The sequence below is a fragment of the Bos mutus genome, chromosome 12, assembly GCF_027580195.1.
Source record: "Bos mutus isolate GX-2022 chromosome 12, NWIPB_WYAK_1.1, whole genome shotgun sequence".
Lineage (NCBI taxonomy): Eukaryota > Metazoa > Chordata > Mammalia > Artiodactyla > Bovidae > Bos > Bos mutus.
In genome coordinates this window covers 36,798,286-36,816,512 of record NC_091628.1, presented here as the reverse complement: position 1 = coordinate 36,816,512, position 18,227 = coordinate 36,798,286, and the positions used below count along the sequence as shown (strand labels likewise).

At 39.1% G+C, this 18,227-nt stretch overlaps 1 pseudogene; it reads right to left on the bottom strand.

The window, feature by feature from the left end:
* Positions 1-1,746: 1,746 nt before the first annotated feature.
* Positions 1,747-2,726, bottom strand: LOC138990264 (craniofacial development protein 2 pseudogene; annotated as a pseudogene).
* Positions 2,727-18,227: the final 15,501 nt, after the last annotated feature.

The following is an 18,227-nucleotide window of genomic DNA, read 5'->3' as shown; positions in this document are numbered from 1 at the left end:
CAATAAACATGCAGGATTGATCTCCTTTAGGATGGACTGGTTGGATTTCTTGCTGTCCAGGGGATTCTCAAGAGTCTTTTCCAACACCAGAGTTCAAAAGCATCAATTCTTCTTCACTCAGCTTTCTTTATAGTCCAAGTCTAACATCCATACATGACTACTGGAAAAACTACATCCTTGACGAGATGGACCTTTGTTGACAAAGTAATGCCTCTGCTTTTTAATATGCTGTCTAGGTTGGTCATAACGTTCCTTCCAAGGAATAAGCATCTGTTAATTTAATGGCTGAAGTCACCATCTTCAGTGATTTTGGAGCCAAAAAAATAAATAAAGTCAGCCATGTTGCCACTGTTTCCCCATCTATTTGCCATGAAGTGATGGAACCGGATGCCACGATCTCAGTTTTATAAGTGTTTAGCTTTAAGCCAACTTGAGCTTTAAGCTCTGCTTTCACTTTCATCAAGAGGATTTTTAGTTCTAATTCATTTTCTGCCATAAGGGTACTGTCATCTGCATATCTGAGGTTATTGATATTTCTCCCAGCAATCTTGATTCCAGCTTGTGCTTCATCTAGGCCAGCATATCTCATGATGTACTCTGCATATAAGTTAAATAAGCAGGGTGACAATATACAGCCTTGACATACTCCTTTTCCTATTTGAAACCAGTCTGTTGTTCCATGTCCAATTCTAACTGTTGTTTCCTGACCTGAATACAGGTTTCTCAAGAGGCAGGTCAGGAGGTCTGGTATTCCCATCTCTTTCAGAATTTTCCACTGTTTATTGTGATCTACACAGGCAAAGGCTTTGGCAAAGTCAATAAAGCAGAAATAGGTGTTTTTCTGGAACTCTCTTGCTTTTTCCATGATCCAGCAGATGTTGGCAATTTGATCTCTGGTTCCTCTGCCTTTTCTAAAACCAGCTGGAACATCTGGAAGTTCACGGCTCACGTATTGCTGAAGCCTGGCTTGGAGAATTTTGAGCATTACTTTACTAGCATGTGAGATGAGTGCAATTGTGCAGGAGTTTGAGCATTCTTTGGCATTGCCTTTCTTTAGGATTGGAATGAAAACTGACTTTTTCCAGTCCTGTGGCCACTGATGAGTTTTCCAAATTTGCTGGCATATTGAGTGCAGCATTTTCACAGCATCATCTTTCAGGATTTGAAATGGCTCCACTGGAATTCCATCACCTCCACTAGCTTTGTTCATAGTGATGCTTTCTAAGGCCCACCTGACTTCACATTCCAGGATGTCTGGCTCTAGTTCAGTGATCACACCATCATGATTATCTGGTTGTGAAGATCTTTTTTGTACAGTTCTTCTGCATATTCTTGCCACCTCTTCTTAATATCTTCTGCTTCTGTTAGGTGCCTACCATTTCTATCCTTTATTAAGGCCATCTTTGCATGAAATGTTCCCTTGGTATCTCTAATTTTCTTGAAAAGATCTTTAGTCTTTCCCGATCTACTGTTTTCCTCTATTTCTTGGCATTGATTGCTAAGGAAGGCTTTCTTATCTCTCCTTGCTCTTCTTTGGAACTCTGTATTCAAATGGGTATATCTTTCCTTTTCTCCTTTGCTTTTCACTTCTCTTCTTTTCACAGCTATTTGTAAGGCCTCCCTAGACAGCCATTTTGCTTGTTTGCATTTCTTTTTCTGGGGATGGTCTTGATCCCTGCCTCCTGTACAATGCATGAACCTCTGTCCATAGTTCATCAGGCACTCTATCAGATCTGGTCCCTTAAATCTATTTCTCACTTCCTCTGTATCATCATAAGGGATTTGATTTAGGTCATACCTGAACGGTCTAGTGGTTTTCCCTACTTTCTTCAATTTAAGTCTGAATTTGGCCATAATGAGTTCATGATCTGAGCCACAGTCAGCTCCCAGTCTTGTTTTTGTTAACTGTACAGAGCTTCTCCATCTTTGGCTGCAAAGAATATAATCAATCTGATTTCGGTGTTGACCATCTGGTGATGTCCATGTGTAGAGTCTTCTCTTGTGTTGTTGGAAGAGTGTGTTTGCTATGACCAGTGCATTCTCTTAGCAAAACTCTATTAGCCTCTGCCCTGCTTCATTCTGTATTCCAAGGCCAAATTTGCCTGTTACTCCAGGTGTTTCTTGACTTCCTACTTTTGCATTCCAGTCCCCTATAATGAAAAGGACATCTTTGTTGGGTGTTAGTTCTAAAAGTTCTTGTACGTCTTCATAGTACTGTTAAAGTTCAGCTTCTTCAGGGTTACTGGTTGGGGCATAGGCTTGGATTACCATGATACTGAATGGTTTGCCTTGTAAATGAACAGAGATCATTCTGTCCTTTTTTAGATTGCATCCAAGTACTGCATTTCAGACACTTTTTTGGCTATGAGTGCTACTTTATTTCTTCTAAGGGATTCCTGCCCACAGTAGTAGATATAATGGTCATCTGAGTTAAATTCACCCATTCCAATCCATCTTAGTTCGTTGATTCCTAGAATGTTGACGTTCACTCTTGCAGTCTCTTGTTTGACCACTTCCAATTTGCCTTGATTCATGGACCTGACATTCCAGGTTCCTATGCAATATTGCTCTTTACAGCATCGGATCTTGTTTCTATCACCAGTCACACCCACAACTGGGTGTTGTTTTTGCTTTGGCTCCATCCCTTCATTCTTTCTGGAGTTATTTCTCCACTGATCTCCAGTAGCATATTGGGCACCTACCGACCTGAAGAGTTCATCTTTCAGTGTCCTATCTTTCTGCCTTTTCATACTGTTCATGGGGTTCTCATGGCAAGAATACTGAAGTGGTTTGCCATTCCCTTCTCCAGTGGACCACATTCTGTCAGACCTCTCAACCATGACCCAGCCATCTTGGGTGGCCCACACGGCATGGCTTAGTTTCATTGAGTTAGACAAGCTGTGGTCCATGTGATCAGATAGGCTAGTTGACTGTGATTGTGGTCTCAGTGTGTCTGCCCTCTGATGCCCTCTTTCAGCGCCTACCATCTTACTTGGGTTTCTTTTAGCTTGGATGTGGGGTATCTCTTCATGGCTGCTCCAGCAAAGCACAGTTATGATGTGAATTGGAGCATTTAATGTTGCTGCAGAGGTCTCTTAGGCTGTCATCTGTTTTTTTAATTATTTTTTCTATATTCATTTTGTGAGAGTGATTTTCACCATTCTGTCTTCTAGGTCACTTATTTGTTCTTCTGCCTCAGTTATTCTTCTATTGATTTCTTCTAGTGTATTGTTTATCTCTGTTTGCTTTTGTAGTTCTTCTACGTCTTTGGTAACATTTATTGCATCTTCTCCATTCTTTTTCAGAGATCCTGGATCATTTTCAATATCATCATTCTGAATTCTTTTTTCTGCAATTTTTTTAATATAGATTTATTTAATTTAATTGGAGGTTGATTACTGTACAATATTGTATTAGTTTTGCCATATATCAACATGAATCCGCCACAGGTATACACGTGTTCCCCACCCTGAACCCCTCTCCCACCTCCCTCCCCATACCATCCCTCTGGGTCGTCCCAGTGCACCAGCCCCAAGCATCCAGTATCATGCATGGAACCTGGACTGGCAATTCATTTCATATAAGATATTATACATGTTTCAATGTCATTCTCCCAAATCATCCCACCCTCTCCCTCTCCCACAGAGTCCAAAAGACTGTTCTATACATCTGTATCTCTTTTGCTGTGTTGCTTACTTCATTTAGTCATTTTTCTGGCATTTTAGCTTGTCCCTACATCTAAGACTCAACTCTCTGCCTTTTCATTTTGATTAACTTTCTGTAATGTGGTTTTCATTCTGTTAGCTGTAGGATTGTAGTTTTTCTTGCTTCTTTATCTGCCCTTTAGTGGATGAGGCTAAGATGCTTGTGTAAACATCCTGATGGGAGGGGCTTGCAGTGGGAAAAACTGGGTCTTATTCTGGTGGGCTTCCCTGGTAGCTCAGTTGGTAAAGAATCTGCCTGCAGGGCAAGGGACCCGGGTTTGATCCCTGGGTCGGGAAGACCCCTTAGAGAAGAAAATAGCAAATCACTCTGGTATCCTTGCCTGAACAATCCCATGGACAGAGGAGCCTGGTGGGTTGCAGTCCATGGGATCACAAAGAGTCAGACACTACTGAGTAACTAACACTTTCACTTTAATTCTGGTTGTCAGGGCCATGCTCAGTAAAACTTTAATCCAGTTGTGTGCAGATGGGTGGGGCTGCCTTCTCTCCCTGTTAGTTGTTTGGCCTGAGGTGACCTTGCCCTAAAGTGTACAGATTCTATTGTAGGGTTAATGGCATCCTCCAAGAGGGCTCACACATAGGGGTACCTACCTCCCAGCATGGTTGCTGATGCCCCCATCCCTGCAGTGAGCCAATGCCAAACCACTTCTCCATAAGAGACCCTCCAACACTAGCATGTAGGTCTGGCTCAGTCGCCTGTGGAGTCACTGCTCCTTTTCCCTAGGTCGTGTTGCTGGCAGGATTCTGTTTGTGCCCTCCAAGATGGAGTCTCTGCTTCCCCCAGTTCACTTCAATGCACCTTCTTCTTTGTCTTTGAACATGGGGTGTTTTTTGGGTGGGGAGGTGGGTTCATGTGTCCTCCTGTCAATAGTTGTTCAAAAACTAGTTGTGATTTTGGTACTCTCACAGGAGTGCATATCCTTCTACTTCATCTTGAAACTTCAAGTCAGTTTCACCTCAGTATTTCCAAGTTTCACAGATTTTTAATTTGCAAGATATTGTGGAATTTTTCATAAAAATAAATCTTTCCTCTGTTTCTGTTCTTTTTTTCTGTATCATCATTTCTTATCACTGTTGCTACCATGTTTATTTATTCAAGTACATACCAACTTTTACCATCATCCTCTTTCTATCTAGTGTCAATTAAAATTGTGTAGATTTAAAAAAAAAACACACACACACAAAAAAGTATTGATAGCTTACAAACTATTTCATGTGTTCTATATTACACGTCATATTCTAAGTACTGGATATAGCATTATCTACATATGTAAAGTTTTATAATATGTACTTTTCCAGTAGCTTCTTACACCTATTTTTTTTTAATAATTGCAGACAAAGCAAACTTTTTCAAGTACTTTTAAGACTATGAAGACTTTGAAATGTCTTATCCTATGTTTCAGACTTAATAGATATTAGAATAGTCTTCATGCTGGATTGTACAGGAATAAGTAGAATACATACACATATATTTTTATTTTTAGTCAGTACAAATGTATGTTTTTAAGAATCAGTCAGACTACACATCTGGGAGGATACTTCAGCCTCAAAACTGAAGATCTAAGTTTCTTCCATTTTTAAATATTTCTGCCTATTACCTTACCTATCAGCCAATTGGGTGTATGTGTTTATAGATATGACTGAGCTGGTATACTTATATTTTGATCTCCCTTACTTTGTACTCATTTCCCAATACAGAGTGTACTCCTTGAGGGGGAGAATTCACATTAAACATTTAAGAATTATATTACTGACACTGCAATCTATATTATCATAAGACCAAATCTATAATTTAAAGGTCACTATCACGCTAATCGGAGAAGGCAATGGCAACCCACTCCAGTACTCTTGCCTGGAAAATCTCAAGGATGGAGGAGCCTGGTGGGCTGCAGTCCATGGGGTCACTAAGAGTCGGACACGACTGAGTGACTTCACTTTCACTTTTCACTTTCATGCATTGGAGAAGGAAACAGCAACCCACTCCAGTGTTCTCACCTGGAGAATCCCACCGACAGGGGAACCTGGTGGGCTGCCGTCTATGGGGTTGCACAGAGCTGGACACAACTGAAGTGACTTAGCAGCATCATGCTAATAAAGTAGAAAAAATAATATCAATCTATATTGTTTAAAATTGCTTTGTTGCTATCCAATATGTTTTTATATCTATAAAGAATACACTTCATAGTACATAAATGCTTTAAACAATTAAAATGTAAAAACTTAAAAAGTTAAGAAGACAGTAGGAATCAAGCCAAATAGATACTCCAAGAACAAATTTATACATGCAAATAAGAGACTAATAATACACAATCCCCTTAAATTAGCTAGTTCAAAGACTCATTTCCGTTTGGCTGTCAACACTGTTTCCCAGCATATTTAGGACTAGTTTATCCTTTGCAACTTCCATATAGACTGTGTGATCATTTTCCATCATACTGAAAAATTCCTCCTGTCTCCAATCATTGATATAAACAGAATGAGCCATAAGCAAAATTATGAAACAGGTAAAACATTTTAGGAACTTTGTTACAACTTGGAGTAATATTTCTCCTTGAATTACATGTCTCTTTCTTCTCTGAAGAGGATCTTTTCCTAAAGTAGCTATCAATTAATTCAATTTAATGAGGTAAAACAGCAGTTATCAAAATTGCATTATTTTGGATTAGGGCCATTAATTTACTCTATTTTTTACTAAGGCAACATTAGTTTATAACATTATGTTTCATGACAACTGAGTGTGTGCTCAGTCGTGTCCGACTCTTTGCGACCACATAGGCTGTAGCCCACCGGGCTCCTCTGTCCATGGGATTCTCTGGGTGAGAATACTGGAGTGGGTCACCATTTCCTTCTCCAAGCGATCTTCCTGACCCAGAGAAAGAACCTGAGTCTCTTGCATTGCCTGCATTGGCAAGTGGGTTCTTTACCACTAGTGCCACATGGGAAACCCTATGTTCCATGAGTACATCATATTTAGATTTCTATATACATCACAGCATGCTTATCACCAAAAATTTAGTTTCCATCTGTAACCATACAATTGAGCCCCTTTACCAGTTTCACTTTCTCCCATTCCTTCCCCACTGAGTTGCTCAATGTTCTTCCATGTTGTTGCAAATTGGCAAGATTTCATTTTTTTTTTTAATTGGTAAGTAGTATTTCATTGAGCTTCACTGGTGGCTCATATGATAAAGAGTTTGCCTGAAAAAAGCAGGAGACCCATGTTCGATTCCTGGGTCAGGAAGATCCCCTGGAGAACGAAATGGCAACCCATTCAAGTATTCTTACCTGGAAAATCCCATGGATGGAAGAGCCTTGAATTCTATAGTCCATGGGGTCACAAAGAGTCAGACACAAATGAACAACTAACAACCAGCATTTCATTGCATGTGTATTATATATCTACATGTACTATATATATATATATATATATATATATATGTATATAAGAATTAAGAGATGGCAAGAATACACAGAAGAACTGTACACAGAAGATCTTCACAACCCAGATAATCACGATGCTGTGATCACTGACCTAGAGCCAGACATCCTGGAATGTGAAGTCAAATGGGCCTTAGAAAGCATCACTACGAACAAAGCTAGTGGAGGTGATGGAATTACAGTTGAGCTATTCCAAATCCTGAAAGATGATGCTGTGAAAGTGCTGCACTCAATATGCCAGCGAATTTGAAAACTCACCAGTGGCCACAGGACTGGAAAAGGTCAGTTTTCATTCCAATCCTAAAGAAAGGCAATACCAAAGAATGCTCAAACTACTGCACAATTGCACTCATCTCACACGCTAGTAAAGTAATGCTCAAAATTCTCCAAGCCAGGCTTCAGCAATACGTGAACCGTGAACTTCCAGATGTTCCAGCTGGTTTTAGAAAAGGCAGAGGAACCAGAGATCAAATTGCCAACATCCACTGGATCATGGAAAAAGCAATAGAGTTCCAGAAAAGCATCTATTTCTGCTTTATTGACTTTGCCAAAGCCTTTGCCTGTGTGGATCACAATAAACGGTGGAAAATTCTGAAAGAGATGGGAATACCAGACCACCTGACCTGCCTCTTGAGAAATCTGTATGCAGGTCAGGAAGCAACAGTTAGAACTGGACATGGAACAACAGACTGGTTTCAAATAGGAAAAGGAGTATGTCAAGGCTGTATATTGTCACCCTGCTTATTTAACTTATATGCAGAGTACATCATGAGAAACGCTGGGCTGGAAGAAGCACAAGCTGGAATCAAGATTGCCGGGAGAAATATCAATAACCTCAGATATGCAGATGACACCACCCTTATGGAAGAAAGTGAAGAGGAACTAAAGAGCCTCTTGATGAAAGTGAAAGAGGAGAGTGAAAAAGTTGGCTTAAAGTTCAACATTCAGAAAACGAAGATCATGGCATCTGGTCCCATCACTTCATGGCAAATAGATGGGGAAACAGTGTCAGACTTTATTTTTCTGGGCTCCAAAATCACTGCAGATGGTGATTGCAGCCATGAAATTAAAAGACTTTTACTCCTTGGAAGGAAAGTTATGACCAACCTAGATAGCATATTCAAAAGCAGAGACATTACTTTGCCAACAGAGGTTCATCTAGTCAAGGCTATGGTTTTTCCTGTGTTCATGTAGGGATGTGACGAAGAAGGCTGAGCGCCGAAGAATTGATGCTTTTGAACTGTGGTGTTGGAAAAGACTCTTGAGAGTCCCCTGGACTGCAAGGAGATCCAACCAGTCCATTCTGAAGGAGATCAGCCCTGGGTGTTCTTTGGAAGGAATGATGCTAAAGCTGAAACTGCAGTACTTTGGCCACCTCATGCGAAGAGTTGACTCATTGGAAAAGACTCTGATGCTGGGAGGGATTGGGGGCAGGAGGAGAAGGGGACGACAGAGGATTAGATGGCTGGATGGCATCACTGACTCGATGGAAATGAGTCTGGGTGAACTCCGGGAGTTGGTGATGGACAGGGAGGCCTGGCGTGCTGCAATTCATGGGGTCACAGAGTTTGACACGACTGAGTGACTGATCTGATCTGATATACACATATAATTGGAAAAAAATGTTTTACAATGTTGTGTCGGTTTTCTGCTGTGAAACAGCAACGTGAATCAGCCATAAGCATATATATATCCCCTTCCTCTTAAGCCTTCCTCCCATACCCCCATTCCACCATTCTAGGTTATCAGAGAGCAACAAGCTGAGCTACCTGTTCTATACAGCAGCTTCCCACTAGGTATCTATTTTATACATGGTAGTGCACATAGGTAAATTTACTCTCACAATTCCTCCCAGCTCTCCTTCCCTGCTGTGTCCACAAGTCTGTTCTCTATGTTTAGCCCCTGTAATCCTATCCTGCAAATAGGTTCATCAGTATCATTTTTCTAGATTCCATATTTGTTTTTCAATTTATGTCTTACTTTGTGTGATGGGCTCTAGGTTCATACTCATCACTACAACTGACTCAATTTCATTGATTTTTTATGACTGAGTAATATTCCATTATACATATATACATTTTTTTTCCCCATTCATTTGTTTAATGGACATCTAGGCTGTTTCCACATTCTGGCTACTGTAAATATTGCTCCAATGTACTCTGAGGTACATGTGTCTTTTTAAGCTTTGGTGGCTCAGTAGAAAAGAATCCACCTGCCAATGCAGGAGATGTTGGAGTTGTGATGTTCAAACTACTGTACAATTGCATTCATTTCACATGCTATCAAGGTTACACTCAAAATCTTTCAAGCTAGATTTTAGAAGTTCATGAAGTGAGAATTTCTAGAGAAACTGTCTTTTAAAGACATGATTGCAATCACCATTTGCAGTGATTTTGGAGCCCAAGAAAATTCTGAAGGCTGTCTTTTCACCTTGCTTATAGTTTCTTTTTCTTGCTTATAGTTGTGCAGAAGCTTTTAATTATAATTAGATCCCATTTGTTTATTTTTGCTTTTATTTCCAATATAAGGAGGCGGGTCATAGAGGATCATGCTGTGATGTATGTCAGAGAGTGTTTTGCCTATGTTCTCCTCTAGGAGTTTTATAGTTTCTGGTCTTACATTGAGATCTTTAATCCATTTTGAGTTTATTTTTGTATATGGTGTTAGAAAGTGGTCTAGTTTCATTCTTTTACAAGTGGTTGACCAGATTTCCCAGCACCACTTGTTAAAGAGATTGTCTTTTTTCCACTGTATATTCTTGCCTCCTTTGTCAAAGATAAGTTGTCCATAGGTGCATGGGTTTATCTCTGGGCTTTCTATTTTGTTCCATTGATCTATATTTCTGTCTTTGTGCCAGTACCATACTGTCTTGATGACTGTGGCTTTGTAGTAGAGCCTGAAGTCAGGTAGGTTGATTCCTCCAGTTCCATTCTTCTTTCTCAAGATTGCTTTGGCTATTCGAGGTTTTTTGTATTTCCATACAAATTGTGAAATTATTTGTTCTAGCTCTGTGAAGAATACTGTTGGTAGCTTGATAGGGATTGCATTGAATCTATAGATTGCTTTGGGTAGTAAACTCATTTTCACTCTATTGATTCTTCCAATCCATGAACATGGTATATTTCTCAATCTATTAGTGTCCTCTTTGATTTCTTTCACCAGTGTTTTATACTTTTCTATATATAGGTCTTTAGTTTCTTTAGGTAGATATATTCCTAAGTATTTTATTCTTTTCATTGCAATAATGAATGGAATTGTTTCCTTAGTTTCTCTTCCTGTTTTCTCATTATTAGTGTATAGGAATGCAAGGGATTTCTGTGTGTTGATTTTATATCCTGAAACTTTACTATATTCATTGATTAGGTCTAGTAATTTTCTGGTGGAGTCTTTAGGGTTTTCTATGTAGAGGATCATGTCATCTGCAAACAGTGAGAGTTTTACTTCTTCTTTTCCAATTTGGATTCCTTTTATTTCTTTTTCTGCTCTGATTGCTGTGGCCAAAACTTCCAAAACTATGTTGAATAGTAGTGGTGAAAGTGGGCACACTTGTCTTATTCCTGACTTTAGGGGAAATGCTGTCAGTTTTTCACCATTGAGGATAATGTTTGCTGTGGGTTTGTCATATATAGCTTTTATTATGTTGAGGTATGTTCCTTCTATTCCTGCTTTCTGGAGAGTTCTTATCATAAATGGATATTGAATTTTATCAAAGGCTTTCTCTGCATCTATTGAGATAATCATATGGCTTTTATTTTTCAATTTGTTAATGTGGTGTATAACATTGATTGATTTGCGGATATTGAAGAATCTTTGCATCCCTGGGATAAAGCCCACTTGGTCATGGTGCATGATCTTTTTAACGTGTTGTTGGATTCTGATTGCTGGAATTTCATTAAGGATTTTTGCATCTATTCCAAAACTGAACCAGGAAGAAATAGAAAATCTTAACAGACCCATCACAAGCACGGAAATTGAAACTGTAATCAGAAATCTTCTAGCAAATAAAAGCCCAGGTCCAGACGGCTTCACAGCTGAATTCTACCAAAAATTTAGAGAAGAGCTGACACCTATCCTACTCAAACTCTTCCAAAAAATTGCAGGAGAAAGTAAACTTCCAAACTCATTCTACGAGGCCACCATCACCCTAATACCAAAACCTGACAAAGATGCCATAAAACTTTTTTTAACTCAGGAGGGAACTTGTGCTGGGTCTGTTTGCCTCCCATGAACACAATTCTACATCTTTCCTTCTGCATTATTTTTTATAAAGTAAGGAAATGGCAAACCACTCCAGTGTTCTTGCCTGGAGAATCCCAGGGATGGGGGAGCCTACTGGGCTGCTGTCTATGGGGTCGCACAGAGTCGGACACGACTGAAGTGACTTAGTAGCAGCAGCAATGAAGAATTGATGCTTTTGAACTGTGGTGTTGGAGAAGACTCTTGAGAGTCCCCTGGACTGCAAGGAGATCCAACCATCCATTCTAAAGGAGATCAGCCCTGGATGTTCTTTGGAAGGAATGATGCTAAAGCTGAAACTCCAGTACTTTGGCCACCTCATGCGAAGAGTTGACTCATTGGAAAAGACTCTGATGCTGGGAGGGATTGGGGGCAGGAGGAGAAGGGGACAACAGAGGATGAGATGACTGGATGGCATCACTGACTCGATGGACGTGAGTCTGAGTGAACTCCGGGAGTTGGTGATGGACAGGGAGGCCTGGTGTGCTGCGATTCATGGAGTCACAGAGTCAGACACAACTGAGCGACTGAACTGAACTGAACTAAATGAAGTATGAGGTCCCAGAGTTATATATATAGTACTTTCATAAACCCTGGACTGAATTAGATGATTTATTATAAAAGAGAATCAATTTTACTTCCAAAATTAAAATAACTTGTTTTATTCTTTTTTACTCCTAACCAAGAAACCATGAAAAATATAAGCCTTGTTTTACCTTTGTAATGGTTGTTCACAATTGGATGCTTTCATCTATACTTTTTTCATTGAATTTAAGTTTTGATTTGAGATGTGTGTGTAAGGGTGTATGTAAGCATGTACCTGTGTGTGTGTCTGTATGTGCAACCAGTGTGAAAACATTAACAGATTAAAAAATAAATAAATAAAACTACTATAATATCATGGTCCTTTAAAAAAACATACCTATGAGTTGCTATAGTGATATTATAGCAGGAGGAATGTTTCTGATTGGTACACTGGGAGATATCTCAGAATAGGTACAATTTTAACTAGAACTTGAATGATGATAAAATAACTAATATCTATGTGAGAGAAAACTATAAACAAAATCAGGGAAGGAGAGGACATCTGGCAGTCTCTTGTTATCCAATGAGTCTTCATTTTTATATATTTATTTTGAAAATTAATTTATTTACTGTAATTGGAGGATAATTACTTTACAACATTGTGATGGTTTTTGCCATACATCAACATGAATTTGCCATAGGTATACATGGGTCCCCCCAATCCTGAATCTCCTTCCCACTTCTCTCCCTACCCTATTCCTCTAAGTTGTCCCAAGCACCAGCTTTGGGTGCTCCATGCATCAAACTCACACTGGTCATATATTTTATATATGGTATTGTGTAGGTTTCAATGCTATTCTCTCACCTAATCACCTTGAATCTTCACTCTTGTCATTCAGAATTCTCTCCCTTTTCACTTTCACACTAACCCCTGTAGGCTTGAGTAAGAAAGCATTGAGGATATTTGCAGATAATTAAATGAAGGCAGTTGGCAGCTAAAGATGTTTCCAAATAACTACTGGAGTTGAATTGGACAAAGACTTAAATGTGCCTTTAAATTTCATTCTAGAAGAAGTATAAGTATGTCTTTTAGGAGGAAACACTAACATCTGGCATGTGGCATATGGTATGCCAGATGCTCTCTGACCAATAACCAGAGAAATGTTAACCTTCTTGATCTGTGTACTATATTTATAATAATGAAATCTAAAATAACATTAGTTGTCCAGGTTGGCATGTAATACACTTGTCTGACACAGAACACACAAGAAATAAGATTTCTGATATTTCTTATCTTAAAATCTTATCATTTTTATCACTATGTATTTGTATAGTTTTTATTTATTAATACAGAAATTTAATTTACTTCATTATATTTCATCTTTTGGTTTCCATTTTAACCAAGACAAAATAACTCAGATTAATTACTTTATTCAATATTTTCATAGACATCTACTAATACTGAAGGACAGTCATAGACACTGGTCTTTTGGAATTATAGCTTTTCACTCTCCCAATTTGTGACATTTGTCTCTTCCTATGAAATTGTCAGTAGACATTCCTCATCACTATAAGCTACACTTTCTAAACTTTTCTGCATATTTTTAATTCTAGAAAAATTAATTAATGGTGAACGTTGGGATCCAACTCAAAACCTTCCAACTGCTTATTCAGGTTGTAATGCCTTACAGTAGTTTTAAGGACAATATGGCCTTGAACTATTTTCTATATACCCTCAGAGCTGCCTGTGTAACACTTTTGCTCCAAATTTCAATCCTTTCCAATCATTGAATAGAAACATTTTCCTGTTTTTTTTTTTTTCACCCTTGTTCTGCTGTCTATTTATAGTCATTGTCATTCTCTTCATATTTCAGTTATTATTTCTAAACGATGGGGTCCATAATCCTCATGAAATTTCTACTTATCTACCTGATTGAGAAGTAATTTCACTCACTTTTGAAATATATACCTATTAATGGTGGTGGTTCAATCACTAAGTCATGTCCCACTCTTGCAACCCCATGGACTGTAGCCTTCCAGGCTCCTCTGTCCATGGGACTTTCCAGGCAAGAATACTGGAGTGGATTGCCATTTCCTTCTCCATATATACCTATTACTTCTATGAAATTATAAATAGAATGAATATTATATATATATATATATATTATAATTATACAAAGATTTTACTGATTCTCTTTTCAATTTTAGACAGGTTTGATATAAATATAAAACAAAATTTTTCAGGTCTATTGAATTAATACATTTTAAACTTCTTGAAAATCCAATTATTTCCATGATCATCATGTGGTAATTATCACTCTTTAATAAGAAGAAAAAAATTTCTAATGCCATAATTAGAAAGCCTGACCTGGGCTGTGTTATGTTTAATAACATAATCAATGATGTGATCACATCATAGAAAACATCATATTTACAAATTTTGAGAAAATATTAAATATAATGGACAATGCTTTCAGTGAAAGTAAGAGTCTAGAAGGGTAAAATAAAGTAAGATAACGAGAGTATTAAAAACTACATAGTAGAATCTCCTTTCCCAGTCTTATTGCACTTACCAAACATCCTATTATTTTTCCCACCAAACTTGCTCTCTCTTCACTGCCTTTGTACTTATTTCCTTGTTTGAAATGCTATACTTTGAATCTCTACATATTTCTGTCAAATCTCTTGAAGTCATTGACTAAATACTATCTTATCATAAGAGGCCTTTTATGATGCCTATGTGTATAATAGCTTTGTATATACCACCTCTGTCATTCTCCACTCATATCTCTCATTTGATTGTCCTGTAGTACTTTTCACTATCTAACACAGTACATTAGCAAACACACTCTTCCAACAACACAAGAGAAAACTCTACACATGGATATCACCAGATGGTCAATATTGAAATCAGATTGATGATATTCTTTGCACTCAAAGATGGAGAAGCTCTATACAGTCAGCAAAAACAAGACTGGGAACTGACTGTGGCTCAGATCATGAATTCCTTATTGCCAAATTCAGACTTAAATTGAAAAAAGTAGGGAAAACCACTAAACTCTTCAGGTATGACCTAAATCAAATCCCTTACAAATACACAGTGAAAGTGACAAATATATTCAAGGGATTAGATCTGATAGAGTGTCTAAAGACCTATGGACAGAGGTTCATGACATTGTACAAGGGGCAGCGATCAACACCATCCCCAAGAAAAAGAAATGCAAAAAGGCAAAATGGTTGTCTGATGAGGCCTTACAAATAACTGAGAAAAGAAGAGAAGCTAAAGGCAAAGGAGAAATGGAAAAATATACCCATTTGAATATACAGTTCAAAAGATAGCAAGGAGAGAGAAGAAAGCCTTCCTCAGTGATCAATGCAAAGAAATAGAGAAAAAAAATACAATGGGAAAGACTAGAGATCTCTTCAAGAAAATTAGAGATACCAGGGGAATATTTCTTGCAAAGATGAGCACAATAAAGAACAGAAATGGTATGGACCTAACAGAAGCAGAAGATATTAAGAAGAGGTGGAAAGAATACACAGAAGAACTATACAGAAGGATCTTCATGACCCAGATAACCACGATGGTGTGATCACTCACCTAGAGGCAAACTTCCTGGAATGCAAAGTCAAATGGGCCTTGGAAAGCATCACTATGAACAAAGCTAGTGGAGGTGATGGAATTCCAGTTGAGCTATCTCAAACCTTAAAAGATGATGTTGTGAAAGTGTTGCACTCAATATGCCAGCAAATTTGGAAAGCTCAGCAGTGGCCACAGCATTGGAAAAGGTCAGTTTTCATTCCAGTTCCAAAGAAGTGAAGTGAAGTGAAGTTGCTCAGTTGTGTCCGACTCTTTGTGACCCCATGGACTGTAGCCTACCAGGCTTATCCATCCGTGGGATTTTCCAGAAAGAGTACTGGAGAGGGTTGCGATTCCCTCTCCAGGGGATCTTCCTAACCCAGGGATCAAACCCTGATCTCCCTCATTGTAGGCACGCACTTTACCATCTGAGCCACCAGGGGAGTCCAGTTCCAAAGAAAGGCAATACCAAAGAAAATTCAAACTACTACACACTTACACTCATCTCACGTGCTAGCAAAGTAATTCTCAAAAATCTCCAAGCCAGGCTTCAACAGTACATGAACGATGAACTTCCAGATGTTCAAGCTGGATTTAGAAAAGGCAGAGGAACCAGACATCAAATTGCCAACATCCATTGGATCATGGGAAAGCAAGAGAGTTCCCAAAAATCTCTATTTCTGCTTTTTTGACTACAGTAAAGCGTTTGACTGTGTGGATCACAATAAACTTTGAAAAATTATTCAAGATATGGGAATACCAGACCACCTTACCTGCCTCCTGAGAAATTTGTATGCAGGTCAAGAAGCAACAGAACCAGACATGGAACAAAAGACTGTTTCTAAATCAGGAAAGGAGTATATCAAGGCTGTATACTGTCACCTGGCTTATTTAGCTTATATGCAGAGTACTTCATGTGAAATCCTGGGTTGGATGAAGAACAAGCTGGAATCAAGATTGCTGGGAGAAATACCAATAACCTCAGATACACAGGTGATATCACCCTTACGGCAGAAAGCAAAAAAGAACTAAAGAGCCTCTTGATGAGAGTGAAGGAGGAGAGTGAAAAAGTTGGCTTCACGCTCAACATTCAGAAAATGAAGATCATGACATACAGTCCCACCACTTCAGGGGAAACAGATGGGGAAACAGTGTCAGACTTTATTTTCTTGGGCTCCAAAATCACTGCAGATGGTGACTGCAGCCATGAAACTAAAAGACACTTACTCCTTGGAAGAAAAGCTATGACCAACCTAGACAGCATATTAAAAAGCAGAGACATTACTTTGCCAACTAAGGTTCATCTAGGCAAAGCTATGGTTTTTCCAGTAGTCATGTATGGATGTGAGAGTTGGGCTATAAAGAAAGCTGAGCACCAAAGAATTGATGTTTTTGAACTGTGTTGTTGGAGAAGACTCTTGAGAGTCCTTTGGACTGCAAGGAGGTCCAACCAGCCCATCCTAAAGGAGATCAGTCCTGAGTGTTCATTGGAAGGACTGATGTGGAAGCTGAAACTCCAATGCTTTGGCCACCTGATGCAAAGAACTGACTCCTTGGAAAAGACCCTGATGCTGGGAAACATTGAAGGTGGGAGGAGAAGGGGACGACAGAGGATGAGATGGTTGGATGGCATCACCGACTCATTGGGCATGAGTTTGAGTAAACTCTGGGAGCTGGTGATGGACAGGGAGGCCTGGCATGCTGCAGTCCATGGGGTCACAAAGAGTCGGACACGACTGAGTGACTGAACTGAACTGAACTGATTATCTTTACTGAAGAAAGAATCTACTCTGAACAATATGATAGATATCTTCAAATAAAGATTCAGGTTTGTTGTTCAGTCAGTAAGTCATGTGTGACTATTTGTGACTTCATAGACGGCAGCAGACCAGGCTTCCCTGCCTTTCACTCTCTCTCATAATTTGCTGAAATTCATGTCCATTAAGTCAGTAATGCTATCTAGTCATCTCATTCTCTGCTAACCTCTTCGCCTTTTGCCTTCAATCTTCCCCAGCATCAAGGCTTTTCCAATGAGTTGACTCTTCATATCAAGTAGCCAAAATATTGGAACTTCAGTGTCTGCAACAGTCCTTCCAATGAATATTCAGAGATAATTTCCTTTAGGGATGACTAGTTTGACCTCCTTGCAGTCCACAGAATTATGAAGAGTCTTCTCCAGAACCAGTTTTGAAACTTCAATTCTTAAGCACTCAGCGTTCTTTATGGTCCAACTCTCACATCCCTATTGACTGCTGCTGAAACCATAGATTTGACTATATAGACTTGTTTCCGCAAACTATATGTCTCTGCTTTTTAATATACTGTCTTAGGTTTGTCACAGGGCTTCCCTGGTGGCTCAGAGGTTAAAGTGTCTGCCTGCAGTGCAGGAGACCTGGGTTCAATCCCTGGGTTGAGAAGATCCCCTGGAGAAGAAAATGGCAACCCACTCCAGTATTCTTGCCTGGAGAATCCCATGGACAGAGGAGCCTGGTGGGCTACAGTCCACGGGTCGCAAAGAGTCAGACACAACTGAGCTACTTCACTCACTCACTCACTCAGGTTTGTCATAGCTTACCCTTCAAGGAGCAAGTGTCTTAATTTCATGGCTGCAGTCACCATCTGCAATGATTTTGGAGCCCAAGAAAATAAAATCTGTCATTCCTTCCACTTTTCCCCCATCTATGTGCCATGACATGATGGGACTGAATGCCATGATCTTAGTT